Source organism: Dendrobates tinctorius, unplaced genomic scaffold (assembly GCF_039654945.1).
Source record: "Dendrobates tinctorius isolate UK_male_01 unplaced genomic scaffold, ASM3965494v1 ptg000022l, whole genome shotgun sequence".
NCBI classification, from domain to species: Eukaryota; Metazoa; Chordata; class Amphibia; order Anura; family Dendrobatidae; genus Dendrobates; species Dendrobates tinctorius.
This window is the reverse complement of record NW_027361690.1, coordinates 86431775-86445938: the sequence shown is the minus strand read 5'-3', so window position 1 is coordinate 86445938 and position 14164 is coordinate 86431775. Positions and strand designations below refer to the sequence as shown.

At 40.6% G+C, this 14164-nt stretch overlaps 1 protein-coding gene across 1 annotated transcript in view; it reads left to right on the top strand.

Moving 5' to 3' along the window:
* The first annotated feature begins 1160 nt into the window (after positions 1–1160).
* Positions 1161–14164, top strand: part of CILP (cartilage intermediate layer protein) — an 87021-nt gene continuing 74017 nt past the window's right edge. The window contains exon 1 of the mRNA XM_073568861.1: positions 1161–1231. The gene's annotated coding sequence lies outside the window, so the exon portion shown is untranslated. The remainder of the gene's footprint in view (positions 1232–14164) is intronic.

Below are 14164 nucleotides of genomic sequence, written 5' to 3'. Positions count from 1 at the left end.
TTCTTGCTTTAGGCTTAATTAATTCTTTGGCTGTGTCGAGGTGTCTAGGGCATCGTAGATACGTCCCACAGCTAATTCTAGTTGTGTTGTTAGTTTTAGGGGTCTGCAATCTGCTAAGTTACCAACCTTTCTGGTCATCTGGTTGCCAAGCTTATTCCCTGGTTATCATCCTCGGTGACCTAATCATAACACACGCGGCTCCACTCCGTACACCTCGTACACACACAGCTCCGCTCCGTACACCTCGTACACATGCAGCTCCACTCCGTACACCTTGCACACACACAGCTCCGGTCCGTACGCCTCATACACACACGGTTCTGCTCCGTACACCTAGCACATGCGCAGCTCTGCTCCGTACATCTCGCACACACGCAGCTCCACTCTGCACACCTCGTACACACACGCCTCTGCTACATCCACCCTGAAAACCCTCCCGACTCCACACATACTTCCCTCATCCAGCATGATGACAACCCAGCACAGCAGAGTCCTGCATACACTGAGGGCTGTGCGCACAGGACCTGTGATGAGGTCACAGGAGGGGAGGAGTCAGGGTCACATGATCAGGGGCCTCTGACCCCAGGTCCTGTGCGCACAGAGCAGGGATTTATCAGTGAGTGGATGCGGTGGCCGGTGGGTCTGTCTGGGTGTGTGAAGATGGGGTCGGTGCATGGAGGGGCGCGGTGGCTCAGTGCAATGGGGGAAAAATAAGCTCCCGCCCGGGACAGCTGGACTGACTAACAAAAACGGGACTGTTCCGCCAGATCCGGGACGGTTGGGAGCTATGTAGCATGTAGTGAGTATGTGTGTTTATTTTTATTATTTTCTATTACCGTTAATATTAGACTGTCTCCCATAGTGTAAAAAAACAAGAAAAGAGCTTTGAAAATCTTGAAAAAGGACACAGTAAAAAAAATGGTGTGAATGGTATTCAAGTGCCTAAACCACATGTAAATACATCCCTGATCTTTTTTTTTTTTAAAGACTATAGTCTGCTTTTTTAGCTGTAGCATTTAGTGTTCCCCATACTGCCTGATGGCATGAGTTGTTCTATACAGCTTGGGAATCCCTATGTAATTTCTATGCTTTTTAAGATCTGGTTTTCTCTGTGTCCTGTGGCTGCAGCCACTCCCGAGCTGTTAGCTGAGCTGCTATATAAAAAGACCCCCACACCGCTCAGGAGGAGAAACGCAGCTCTGCAGGACAACTGGAAGCACAAGCAATTTTGGTAAATATCTGACAATACGGCTTTTATGTCATACACAGAAAAACAGGGTGACACATCTCAGATATTAAAAAAGGTTTAAGTATTAAATACCCATAAATTAGATAGATAGATAGATAGATAGATAGATGGATAGATCTGCTTATAGTTTATTTTTTATTATTTTTGACTTTATTAATAGTTTATTGTCTTATTATTATTTTTAGATTTTATGCAACTTTTTACAAATATGTAACAGTCTTAAAACTGAAAATTATCTTCCAGATATATTAGTTGGAGTCTATTAGAAATGTTATATAGTTACACTGTTATGTATTAGTTTAATATGATGTTTTTTATACATATTTTCGTATCACTTAACTAAATGTGTGCCTCCTATAAGATTTGCAGTGTGAAGTAAATAAACCTCTCTGCAATCTGCGCTCAGGGATTTAATTATGACTTGCAAAGTTCGAGCCGCTTTACTGCCTTGTCGTATAAACCATATTTATTCTTAAGTTCAGAAATTCTTAAAAGTTTATTTGTGTCTGGTAAGAGCTATATGTCTTAGCTGTGTCTCACATGACAGATACATGTACCCTGGCATGACGACAGGACATTTTGGTTATTGTCTGTATGTCCCCGCTAGGCTCTATCATGTACAATATGTATTCATTATGTCTATTTCCAAATTTTCAATATTGCTTTTTTTTTGTAATACATGGCTTAGTTTTACCTCTAAACATAATGAAGAAGGTAGATGAGTCAACAATACCTATTAAATAATGTGTTGATTTTGGATATTCTCACTAAGTGCCCGGGGCAAGCAATAGTTAATATATCGTGTACCATGGTTAAAATGAACCGATTATGAATCCTAATTGCTATGAAATACTTAATAACCAATTTGGCTCTTGGTCTAAAAACTAATTTATGGTAAAATGTATAGCCAGTGTGTCACTATGTTTACTCAGCACTGTGAGTGGTGCGTGGTACAGGACTGCTACATCAGAGCACGGAAAGAGCAGTATGACAGGTGTCTGCGTGACCTAAGTGGTCTTCAACTAGAAGTAAAAGCTAAAATTGGACTATTAATTCTGTGTGGCTGAACATTTGAGTTTGACTTTTAACAAAGTCAATTACAAAATAAGAATTTCCCAAAATTTCCAAATCTGAGCTACTGTCTACACAACGATAGAGCAGCTGTAAGAGTTCAAAATGTGGCTGATTGGTCCCCAAAAATGAATGACCTTCTACAGTCATTTACAGAAGCTTGTAGTTTGTGAAAATCACTATATCCCTGGGTGTACGCACCCAAAATTTTTATGTATCTGTGGCATTTTGTCTTACCGTTTAACCTTTTTATGAAGTCTTTCAATAAAAATTATCATTTTAACTGATACGTTGCCATAAGTAAAGCTTTTTTTTGGTGTTATACAGTTTATACAATAATAACATCAAAGTTTACACCATAATTAAAAGTTAATTTACACATTCTGTATAGATGGAGTCTGGTTCTCAGCATCACTTTCCCTCATGGTTCCATTGAAGTCCAGGCCAATATCGCCTCTGTCAATTCTATGGTTATAGGTCATGGTGTATCTATAGTAACTACCAATGCAAGTGTCCTCATTCTCTAAGGGATCTGCCATACAGAACTTCATACTGTATATACTATCCCACTTTTAGCTAAGGACAACTTTGCAGTATCTTACAAACATTACATTTGCTTCCCAGTTTTGGACCAATGCAATCCTCATGGTATGTTCAATGTAACATAATGAACACGTGCGTGCAGTGTAGAATACTTGGTATGTTGTTTTAGCTGTTTCTTTAGTTAGTATTGGTTGTTTTAATTTAATCCTTCTAGCCTTATGTTTTGTGTGTATGAAAATGCCTGAAGCACACAGACCATAGGAATGATATCATACTCCTCATTTGGTTATAGTTCTTTATAATGGATTGCTTTGTTCTGTAGGGAAAATTAGTATTGCTGCCATAAGCAATTAATTTGTACCGTATTTATACTGTCCTCATACACGGTGTGTAGTGAGACATGTAGCTAAACCCCCTGTCTTCTTTAAGAAAAAGAGGCTGTAAGTTGTAATCTTCTTTTATGGATTGCAGATATGACAGGAAAGGGTGAAACTATAGGATGCAATAACAGGAGCATTTGAGAATAAATAACTGTACAATGCATAAAATACAGAAAGTCTGCAATACACAGTAACACGAGGTAATGCACAGGTAATGATTACCTACTTAGTACAGCAAACGTATTGATAAACACAGGACTATAACACCTAGATAGTGCTTACCAACTATGCTTAGAGCAGGCTGTTTAAGGAGCATGAAGAAAACGAATGGTGTGGTTTCTCCTCAGATGCATGGAGGGACGATGGCTGCTGTTCCCTTCACAGTGTCATAAGACCACAATGCAACAGGAACAATCCCACAATGCCCTAAGAACTTCCCATAATACATTGCAAATTAAACTAGAATCTATACATTAAAGCACCAGCAGATGGTGATGTTACCTTACAATATAAAATACAGGAAGGATTAATACACAAAAAATATACAATGTCTGTAATAATGGAGACATTAAAAAATATGACTAAACTTTCTAGACAGCAATTATATGGCTGGACAGAACAGTATTCATTTTGCTGAGATGCAATAAAAGGCACAGCGCATAGGCAGTCTGAAGTTGGCTTACTCAACCCCTTACCTACAATGGACGTAATATTCCGTCCATGTGACCCTGGACCTAATTCCCATGGACGGAATATTACGTCATAGCAATCAGCGGCGCCCATGTGGTGAGCGCCGCTGATCGCGGCCGGGTGTCAGCTGATTATCACAGCTGACACCAGGCACAATGTTTTAGGGGTGGTCACGGACCTCCCCCAACACGTTAACCCCTTGCACACCGCGATCAAACACAATCGCGGTGTACCGGGGATTAAAGGGAAGCATCGGCAGGGAGGGGGCTTCCTCCGTGCTTCCCTGAGCCCCCCACAGCAGCGCAATGTGCAGCGCTGCTGCGGGGGGCTTTTTCCCTGCAGGCCCCCGGATCCAAGATGGCGACGGGGACCTTCAGGGGCCTGCAGGGAGCAGGCTTCCTCAGTGCCTGCAAAGCACAGGCATGAGGAAGTCTGCGTCTATGCCTGTGACAGATCGCTGATCTGTCACAGTGATCTGTGATGTGACAGATCAGCGATCGGTCATAGGACAGTGATGTCCTCCCCAGGGACAACCTAATAAAGTTAAAAAAAAAAAAAAAGTGTAAAAATAATTTTTAAAAAATCGCTAAATAAATTAAAAAAAAAAATAAAAGTACACATATTTGGTATTGCCACATTCATAACGACCCGCCCTATAAAACTGTCCCATTAGTTAACCCCTTTAGCGAACCCCTTAAAAAATAAAAATAAAAAACGACGCAAAAAGCAATGATTTATTATCATACCGCCGAACAAAAAGTGCAATAACGCGTGATCAAAAAGATGCATATAAATATCCATGGTACCGCTGAAAACGTCATCTTGTCCCGCAAAAAACGAGCCACCACACAGCATCATCAGAGAAAAAATAAAAAAGTTATAGCTCACAGAATAAAGCGATGCAAAAATAATTATTTTTTATATAAAATTGTTTTCATTGCATAAAAGCGCCAAAACATAAAAAAGACCTAAATGAGGTATCACTGTAACCATACTGACCCAAAGAATAAAAGCGCTTTATCAATTTTACCGTAGGTGGAACGGTGTAAACGCACCCCCCAAAAGAAATTCATGAAACGCTGGTTTTTGTTCATTCTGCTTCCCAAAAATCGGAATAAAAAGTGATCAAAAGATGTCACGTGCCCGAAAATGATACTAATAAAAACGTCAACTCGTCCTGCAAAAAATAAGACCTCACATGACTCGGTGGGTCAAAATATTAAAAAATTATAGCTCTCAATATGTGGTGATTCAAAAACTATTTTTACAATAAAAAGCGTCTTTTAGCGTGTGACAGCTGCCAAACATAAAAACCGCCATAAATAGTAAATCAAACCCCCCATTATCACCCCCTTAGTTAGGGAAAAATAATAAAATTAAAAGAAAATGTATTTATTTCCATTTTCCCATTAGGGCTAGGGTTAGGGCTGAGATTAGGGGTAGGGGTGTGTTGGGGTTAGGGTTGGAGTTATAATTGGGGGGTTTCCACTGTTTGGGCACATCAGGTGCTCTCCAAATGGAACATGGCATCTGATCTCAATTCCAGCCAATTCTGCGTTGAAAAAGTCAAATGGTGCTCCTTCCCTTCCAAGCTCTGCCATGCGCCCAAACAGTGGTCTACCCCCACATATAGGGTATCAGCCTACTCAGGACAAATTGCAAAACAACTTTTGGGGTCCAATTTCTCCTGTTACCCTTAGGAAAATAAAAAATTGGGGGCAAAAATATCATTTTTGTGGAAAAAAATGATTTTTTTATTTTCACGTCTGGGCGTTATAAACTTCTGTGAAGCACTTGGGGGTTCAAAGTGCTGACCACACATCTAGATAAGTTCTGTGGGGGGTCTAGTTTCCAAAATGGGGTCACTTGTGGGGAGTTTCAATAGTTTAGGTACATCAGGGGCTCTCCAAACGCACATGACACCCGCAGACCATTCCATCAAAGTCTGCATTCCAAAACGTCACTACTTCCCTCCTGAGCCCCGACGTGTGCCCATACAGTAGTTATCTCCCACATATGAGGTATCAGCGTACTCAGGACAAATTGGACAACAACTTTTGGGGTCCAATTTCTCCTGTTTCCCTTGGGAAAATAAAAAAAATTGGGACTAAAAGATGATGTTTGTTGAAAAAATACGATTTTTTTATTTTCACACCCGGTCGTTATAAACTTCTGTGAAGCACTGGGGGGTTCAAAGTGCTCACCACACATCTAAATAAGTTCCTTAAGGGGTCTAGTTTCCAAAATGGGGTCATTTGTGGGGTGTTTCCACTGTTTAGGTACATTAGGGGCTCTCCAAAGGCAACATGACACCCGCAGACCATTCCATCAAAGTCTGCATTCCAAAACGTCACTACTTCCCTTCCGAGCCCTGACGTGTGCACATACAGTAGTTTTCTCCCACATGTGGGGTATCAGCGTACTCAGGACAAATTGTACAACAACTTTTGGGATCCAATTTCTCCTGATACCCTTGGGAAAATAAAAAAATTGTTGACTAAAAGATCATGTTTGTGGAAAAAATACGATTTTTTTATTTTCACGCCCGGGCGTTATAAACTTCTGTGAAGCACTGGGAGTTCAAAGTGCTCACCACACAGCTAGATAAGTTCCTTGGGGGGTCTAGTTTCCAAAATGGTGTCATTTGTGGGGGGTTTTCTCTGTTTTGGTACATCAGGGGCTTTCCAAACGCGACATGGTGTCCGATCTCAATTCCAGCCAAAAACGTCAAATGGCGCTGCTTCCCTTCCGAGCTCTGCCATGCGCCCAAATAGTGGTTTACCCCCACATTTGGAGTATCAGCGTACTCAGGACAAATTGCACAATAACTTTTAGGGTCCTGTTACCCTTGGAAAAATAAGAATTGAGGGTGAAAAGATCATTTTTGTGGAAAAAATATGATTTTTTAATTGTACAGCTGTACGTTATAAACTTCTGTGAAGCCCTTGGGGGTTCAAAGTTCTCACCACACATCTAGATAAGTCCCTTGGGGGGTCTAGTTTCCAAAATGGTGTCATTTGTGGGGGGTTTCCACTGTTTTGGTACATCAGGGGTTTTCCAATTGCGACATGGTGTCCAATCTCAATTCCAGCCAAAAAAGTCAAATGGCGCTGCTTCCCTTCTGTGCTTTGCCATGCGCCCAAATAGTTGTTTACACCCACATATGGGGTATCAGCGTACTCAGGACAAATTGTACAATAACTGTTAGGGTCCTGGTACCTTTTGGAACATAAAAACTGGGGGTGAAAGGGTCATTTTTGTGGAAAAAATATGATATTTTAATTGTACCGCTGTACGTTATAAACTTCTGTGACGCCCTTGTGGGTTTAAAGTTCTCACCACACATCTAGATAAGTTCCTTGGGGGTCTAGCTTCCAAAATGGGGTCACTTGTGGGGGGTTTCCACTGTTTAGATACATTAAGGGCTCTCCAAAAGTGACACGGAGTCCGATCTGAATTCCGGTCAATTTTGCATTGAAAAAGTCAAACGACGCTCCTTCCCTTCTGAGCTCTGTAAGTAAGCAGGGGTCTATTTCACCAATACCGATCAAGATAAATGTAGCAGCCTGGTATGGATATATTTAAAACTTAACTTTTAATCACAAATTAAAATCTATATAGTGCAAAAATAGTGCCAGATAAAACAGTGCCCGTGCAATAGTGCCAATAAGAGAAAAAGGCAGCCTGTGCCAAAAACGCCTTTTTATTATCAGAATAGTGAACAGATTATTTTTCTTTAGTGTCTATTTATCTGGGTATTATTATTCCAGATATACTGGCCAAACACCACCTCAGCATATATAACGATACTTATTAGAATTTTTGCAGTATCCTATTGGGAATTCATGCAATATTATTCCTAATTCTGTATCACATCCAATAATAACATCCAATAATATTCAAAATAGGCGGATAAGACAGGAGTATCTGTTGCTCCACATCATTCAATCATGCTATACCAGCAAAAATGCGGTCGCTGTAAATACTGTACCTCGATTGAAAAAAATAATGAATTCTGTAGTAACATCACAGGAGAAATATACCCCATTCACCAGTTTATTAACTATAGATCAGTAGGGGTAATATATAAGATGACGTGCAGATGTGGTTTAGAATATGTGGGCAAGACAAAGAGAGAGTTTAGGGTAAGGGTAGGAGAGCACCATAGAGATACCATCAATAAACGCGATACCCCAGTAGCCAATCATATTAACCAGATTCATAAGGGAGATCTCAAGATGGTCAGCTTCATAGGGATTGAAAAAATTCCCAGAAATCAGAGAGGAGGCGACTGGGATAAATACATCCTCCAAAAAGAAACCTTCTGGATCTTCACTCTGCAAACATTGCACCCTAAGGGACTTAATGATATACTCTCCTTTTCTTCCTTCTTGTAGGGAGGGAGTAATAGGGCTAGTTAATCTAGGGAGAGCCGCCGACGAGTGGGGGCGCCACTTGCGCAGGATTTTAGGGTGCCAACCTCCGTGTGAGGTAGGGAGCAGGTAGTGAGGGAATAATAGGGAGAGACCTAGTGAGCACCCTTTCTATGTTTCCTATACTCCCATTAAGTAAGAAGATCCGTGGTGTCCCTATTTTACATGCAAACACATACCAGATGAATATGATCCCCTCAATTATATAGGTGAAAGTCACTATGGATACGTCCTTTTTTGTCCTTTTTCTATTGCAAATTTGAACGTTAATAAATTGGATATGGAATCCGCGCAAGGTGTCCATCACTAGGGTACTCAGCAATCTAATGAGTTGATTTAAGCTGAGCTCTATATAATCTAGCTGCGTTTGTTTCCAAGAGTGTGGAGAATTAAGCCACACTATTATATGGTTAATTCGGGGACAATTGCTGAAACCCAGTGTATTCATAATATGTTTTTAGACATACGGGCAAAGGATAATGCAGGGTCAGGTTGCCATAGACACTGCAGGTCACGTGAACAGTGTTGCGATGACGCTGTATTATTATAGACCGGACGTGACGTGAATGGACCTAAGCCGAGCCCAGGAAGTGGGGCACACAGATAGAGATGATCCATTACACAGGGAGGGACCGGAAATGACGTACCCGGCGTCCAGAAATAGGGAGGATATCTCTCTGTGCTCAGATACATATAAGGCGAGCGAAAGTGTAGCCTGCGCGCTATGTCTCCAATTGAATTCCATAAACTCCCCTGATGAGTCCCTAATGGATGAAACGCGTTGGGAGAACGGTGTGGAAATAAGGCCATCCAGATGAATGAGGGCATGAGAATATACTGAGGCTGGGGGCCCCCTCTTTTCAGGAGCGTATGCACAGGCATTGGTGTATAGGACTAATACACCTGAAGATGAATATAAGGACATACAATTGTTTGACCATGAGAGTATTTTTATGCAGTAATATGCAGAGGGTAATGCACTATAACTTACTGTACTCCATGGGTGCGATGTATGGTTCATTTTGACCTGTGAGATATGCTGGTATAGCATGATTGAATGATGTGGATGATGTGGAGCAACAGATACTCCTGTCTTATCCGCCTATTTTGAATTCTTTTTGGATGTTATGTGATACAGAATTAGGAATAATATTGCATGAATTCCCAATAGGATACTGCAAAAATTCTAATAAGTATCGTTATATATGCTGAGGTGGTGTTTGGCCAGTATATCTGGAATAATAATACCCTGATAAATAGACACTAAAGAAAAATAATCTGTTCACTATTCTGATAATAAAAAGGCGTTTTTGGCACAGGCTGCCTTTTTCTCTTATTGGCACTATTGCACGGGCACTGTTTTATCTGGCACTATTTTTGCACTATATAGATTTTAATTTGTGATTAAAAGTTAAGTTTTAAATATATCCATACCAAGCTGCTACATTTACCTTCTGAGCTCTGCCATGCGCCGAAACAGTGGTTCCCCCCCACATATCAGGTATCAGCGTACTCAGGACAAACTGCACAATAACTTTTCCAGTCCAATTTCTCCTGTTACCCTTGGTAAAATAAAAAAAATTGAACCTGAAGTATTTTTTTTGTGAAAAAAGTTAAATGTTCATTTTTTTTTTTAAATATTCAAAAAAATTCCTGTGACGCACCTGAAGGGTTAATAAACTTCTTGAATGTGGTTTTGAGCACCTTAAGGGGTACAGTTTTTAGAATGGTGTCACTTTTGGGTATTTTCTATCATATAGACCCCTCAAAGTGGCTTCAAATGTGATGTGGTCCGTAAAAATAAAATGGTGTTGCAAAAATGAGAAATCGCTGGTCAACTTTTAACCCTTATAATTTCCTAACAAAATAAAATTTTGGTTCCAAAATTGTGCTGAGGTAAAGTAAACATGTGGGAAATGTTATTTATTAAGTTTTTGTGTGCCGTATCCCTGTGATTTAAGGGCATAAAAATTCAAAGTTGGAAAATTGCAAAATTTTAAAAATTTTTGCCAAATTTCTGTTTTTTTCACAAATAAACGCAAGTTATTTGAATGAAATTTTACCACTAACATGAAGTACAATATGTCCCGAGAAAACATTGTCAGAATCACCGGGATCCATGGAAGCGTTTCAGAGTTATTACCTCATAAAGGGACAGTGGTCAGAATTGTAAAAATTGGCCCGGGAGTTAACGTGCAAACCACCCTTGGTAGTGAAGGGATTAAAGGCAATCTTTCAGAAGAATTTCATTGCTCTTTCAAAGACAAGTCCAGCAAAACCTTTATAAGGCCAGTCCGTTCCTCCATTACTGAGAAATCAGCGTTTGAATTGATATGCAGGTGAATATTGTAAGTCAGAAGCCTCTGTCACTCCAGCTCTATTCCCCACGCAATGCTGCCTCCTCCCGTGTGACTTAGAACTCCCTTGCCTGAAGTAACACAGCACATAGGCTGTCAGTCAAGCAGGAGAGGCGGGTCTGGTCAGAGAATAGAGCTGGAGTGACAGAGGCTTCTTACTTACAATTTCCATCTACATATCAATTCAAATGATTATTTCTCAGTAATGGAGGAATGGATTGACTATGTAAAGCTATTGCTGGACTAGTGTTTGAAAGCCCCTGAGGGAAGGCTCCTTTCCCCCCTGTACCATGCTATCACCGTTTGTCCATTATTATTTATATTTGTATTTTGTATGTATACTCTTTTCACATCCATGGAATAAATGGTGCTTTAAAAATAAAAGATAACAATAATAATAATAATAACCTCATTGTAAATGTAAATATGTCTACAAGTGAGAAGGTACATTTAAAGGGGTGGTCCAAAACCAACATTTATTTCAGTCCTAAATGTCTGTCTATTTAATGTAGCAATCTAATCTCTTTTCTAAGATATTTTAATTACAGTAAAAAGTACCTATCGTTCCCCATCAGTCCCCTCACTGCGCTATTTAACTGCTTTATTTTTTATTTTACCAACTTCCTATTTGATAATACTTCATTTAAGACCCCACAGTGCATGCTGGGATACTTAAAGAGACACCATCAGGTGTCAGAGGCTGTGGTCACTGCTGCAACCTCTGCCAACACACCGAAACAAAGCATCATGTGCAACATCCATTTCAGGGGCTGGGCTAATCCTTGTGCAATATTATTTTAAAGATGAGATCTGACAGTGCGCTCCCTCGCCAGCTCTGATGAGAAGTGACAAGCTGACAGGAGAGCGCACTGTTAGTGTGCATTGTAAGAAAAAAAAGGTGAGCAAGAACTAGCCCCAGCCTCAAAAGTGACATCACTGATGACACTTTGTTTCAGGATGGTGATAGTAACCGCAGCCTCTGCCCTATGATGATGTCTCATTTGAGTATTTCAGCATGCACTGGGGGTTTTCAAACGAAGCATCCTCAAATAGGAAGAAGGTAAAAAAAAGAAAAAAAAAGGAAATAGATTAAGTAGAGGGGGAACAATAGGAACTTTTTAATTAACGTATTAGAAAAGAGATTAGATTATTACATTAAATAGACATTTAGGATTAAAATAAATGCTAATGTCGGACAACCCCTTCAATGATAATCGTGCAACAATTTAAATCCATTTACATGTGCATTGAATAATGATCATATGATGCATTTGCATTAGACATTTATTACAAAAATATAAATGTAACATAACAATAGCCCAGTACTGACTTTTTGTTTGTTTCTTCATTCATTCCTGGTCTGATCTAAAAAAAGTTTATTTGAAAATCGCATTATGTGAACAAGAACTGTAAAAAGTATTTTTTCATGTAGTCTCTAAAGTGGTTCATGACAATGCTGAGTAGGAGGCAGCTGGCAGGACCCTACATGCTATAGTGCATGCTCTCCAGAGATGTGAGATGCAATACGTCATCCAAACACATTTCATGACAATGGTGCAATGCAGTGAATGATTGCCAGGCTTCGCAAACTAATATGTTTATGGACAAGGTTCCCTTAGACAAGGAACATCTAACTAGCTGCAAGTGTTTATATATGTGCAAGGGCATATGCTGCACATTACTGTATATAAATACAAAAACTGCAATGACAGAATTATCATGTAAAAATTATCTGAGCGCCATATGTGTTGAAAGGACATAGAACTAAATAGGCAAAAGAAAAGATGTTGGATGGCATTAGCGTGCCCAATATCCAATAGTCCTTTGGGAATATCATGCACAGATATCCTCTATATGTTTGTTACTGAACATTTTCCTTTTTCTGCACTTTTTTCCACACAGCTATAGTCCCTAAATCATAAAACACTTATTTCCCCCACTGAGATATTTGAGTAGGACTCAGAAACATTGGAAACACTGTAATATCAAAGTTATTCCAGTTTGCACATGTCAATCTTTTCCCATAATTTTCAGTTACTCTATGTTGCATTCATTTATGTAAAAACTGTCAGGAACTAAATGTTTTTTACATTATTCCAATGTGAGAAGACAAGGCAACATTATGTGCCTGATTAATCACCGATTTTAAGTGTAAAAAGCTTTGAAAAGGCGCATAATTTTTGGCTTAACTCAAGGCCAAAATAATGCAACTTTTGGCATTCTCCAACGTTTTTGCCCAGCTCCAACAAAGTTATCAATACGGGGGCATTGTGACTGCGGCTCACCAAATTCATGGTGAGTGGCAGCATTCGTTACACCATAAATATTATGCTAGCAGGGACTAGAGTAGGATTTGTGGCGAGGGGCACACACTGGTGTATGACACTTGTCTTACCGGAGGCGTATCTGGGCGGGGCTGGTAAAGCCATCTGTCCTGGGCACAGTCAGCAAGGGGGCGCCTTTTTTGGGGCCCCTGATGCAGCTTTTCGGTGGTGTCTCCCCGGTGGTTGCATTTTGCTGCCTCCCAGACCGGGAGCCGGTCATTCTCTGAGCCGACTGTCAAGCTGACATCTGGCTCAGCGAAGGTACAGCGCGTTGGCTGCCAGTGATGAATTACACAAGTACAATTGAAGCCCTGACTACCGGGTCTGGGCGACATCAGCAACGTGATCAGGTCATGTGATCACGCTTCTGACGTCACTCGCAGAAGCTGCAGTGGCACATACAATGAAGATGGCAATTGCTCCAGTGGAGCTGAAGACAATAAAGATTTATTGTAACAAGGGGTGGAGAAGAGACAAGATTTGAGAACACAGTTTTGGGGGAGAAGAAATAAGATTTGAGGACACAGTTTGGGGAACGAGGAAGGGATGGGTGCAGACACAATATGTGGATGGGAAGGGGAACCGAGATAAACTTGAGGATACAGATTGAGGAAAGGGTGAGACGAGGGAATGAATGAGGAAACAGTATGACGTTGGCATGGGTGCAGACATGGTATGGTGAGTGGGGGTATGGGTGTGGACACAAAATGAGGAGCGAGGAAGGAATATATATATGGACACAGAATGGGGAATGAGGGAGGGGATGGGGGCACACACAGTATGGTAAGTGGGAGGATAGGTGCAAACACAGTATGAGGAGTGAGGTGAAGAATGCATGTGGACACAGTATGGAGAGCAAGGGTGATGGGATGGGTGCCAATACAGTATGGGGAATTATGGTGAGGCAGTATAGAGAGCAAGTGGATAAATATGTGAGGAGACAGTATGTTTAGCAGGGGGGATGTGTGAGGAGACAATATGAGGAGAGAGGGAGGAAATGTGTAAGAAGACTATTAAGGGGAATAGTGTGAGGAGATAGTATGGTGGGAGAAATGTGTGAGTGAGCACAGAATAGAGACTGAGTAGTGTGAGGGGTAGCATGGGTGGACAATGTAAG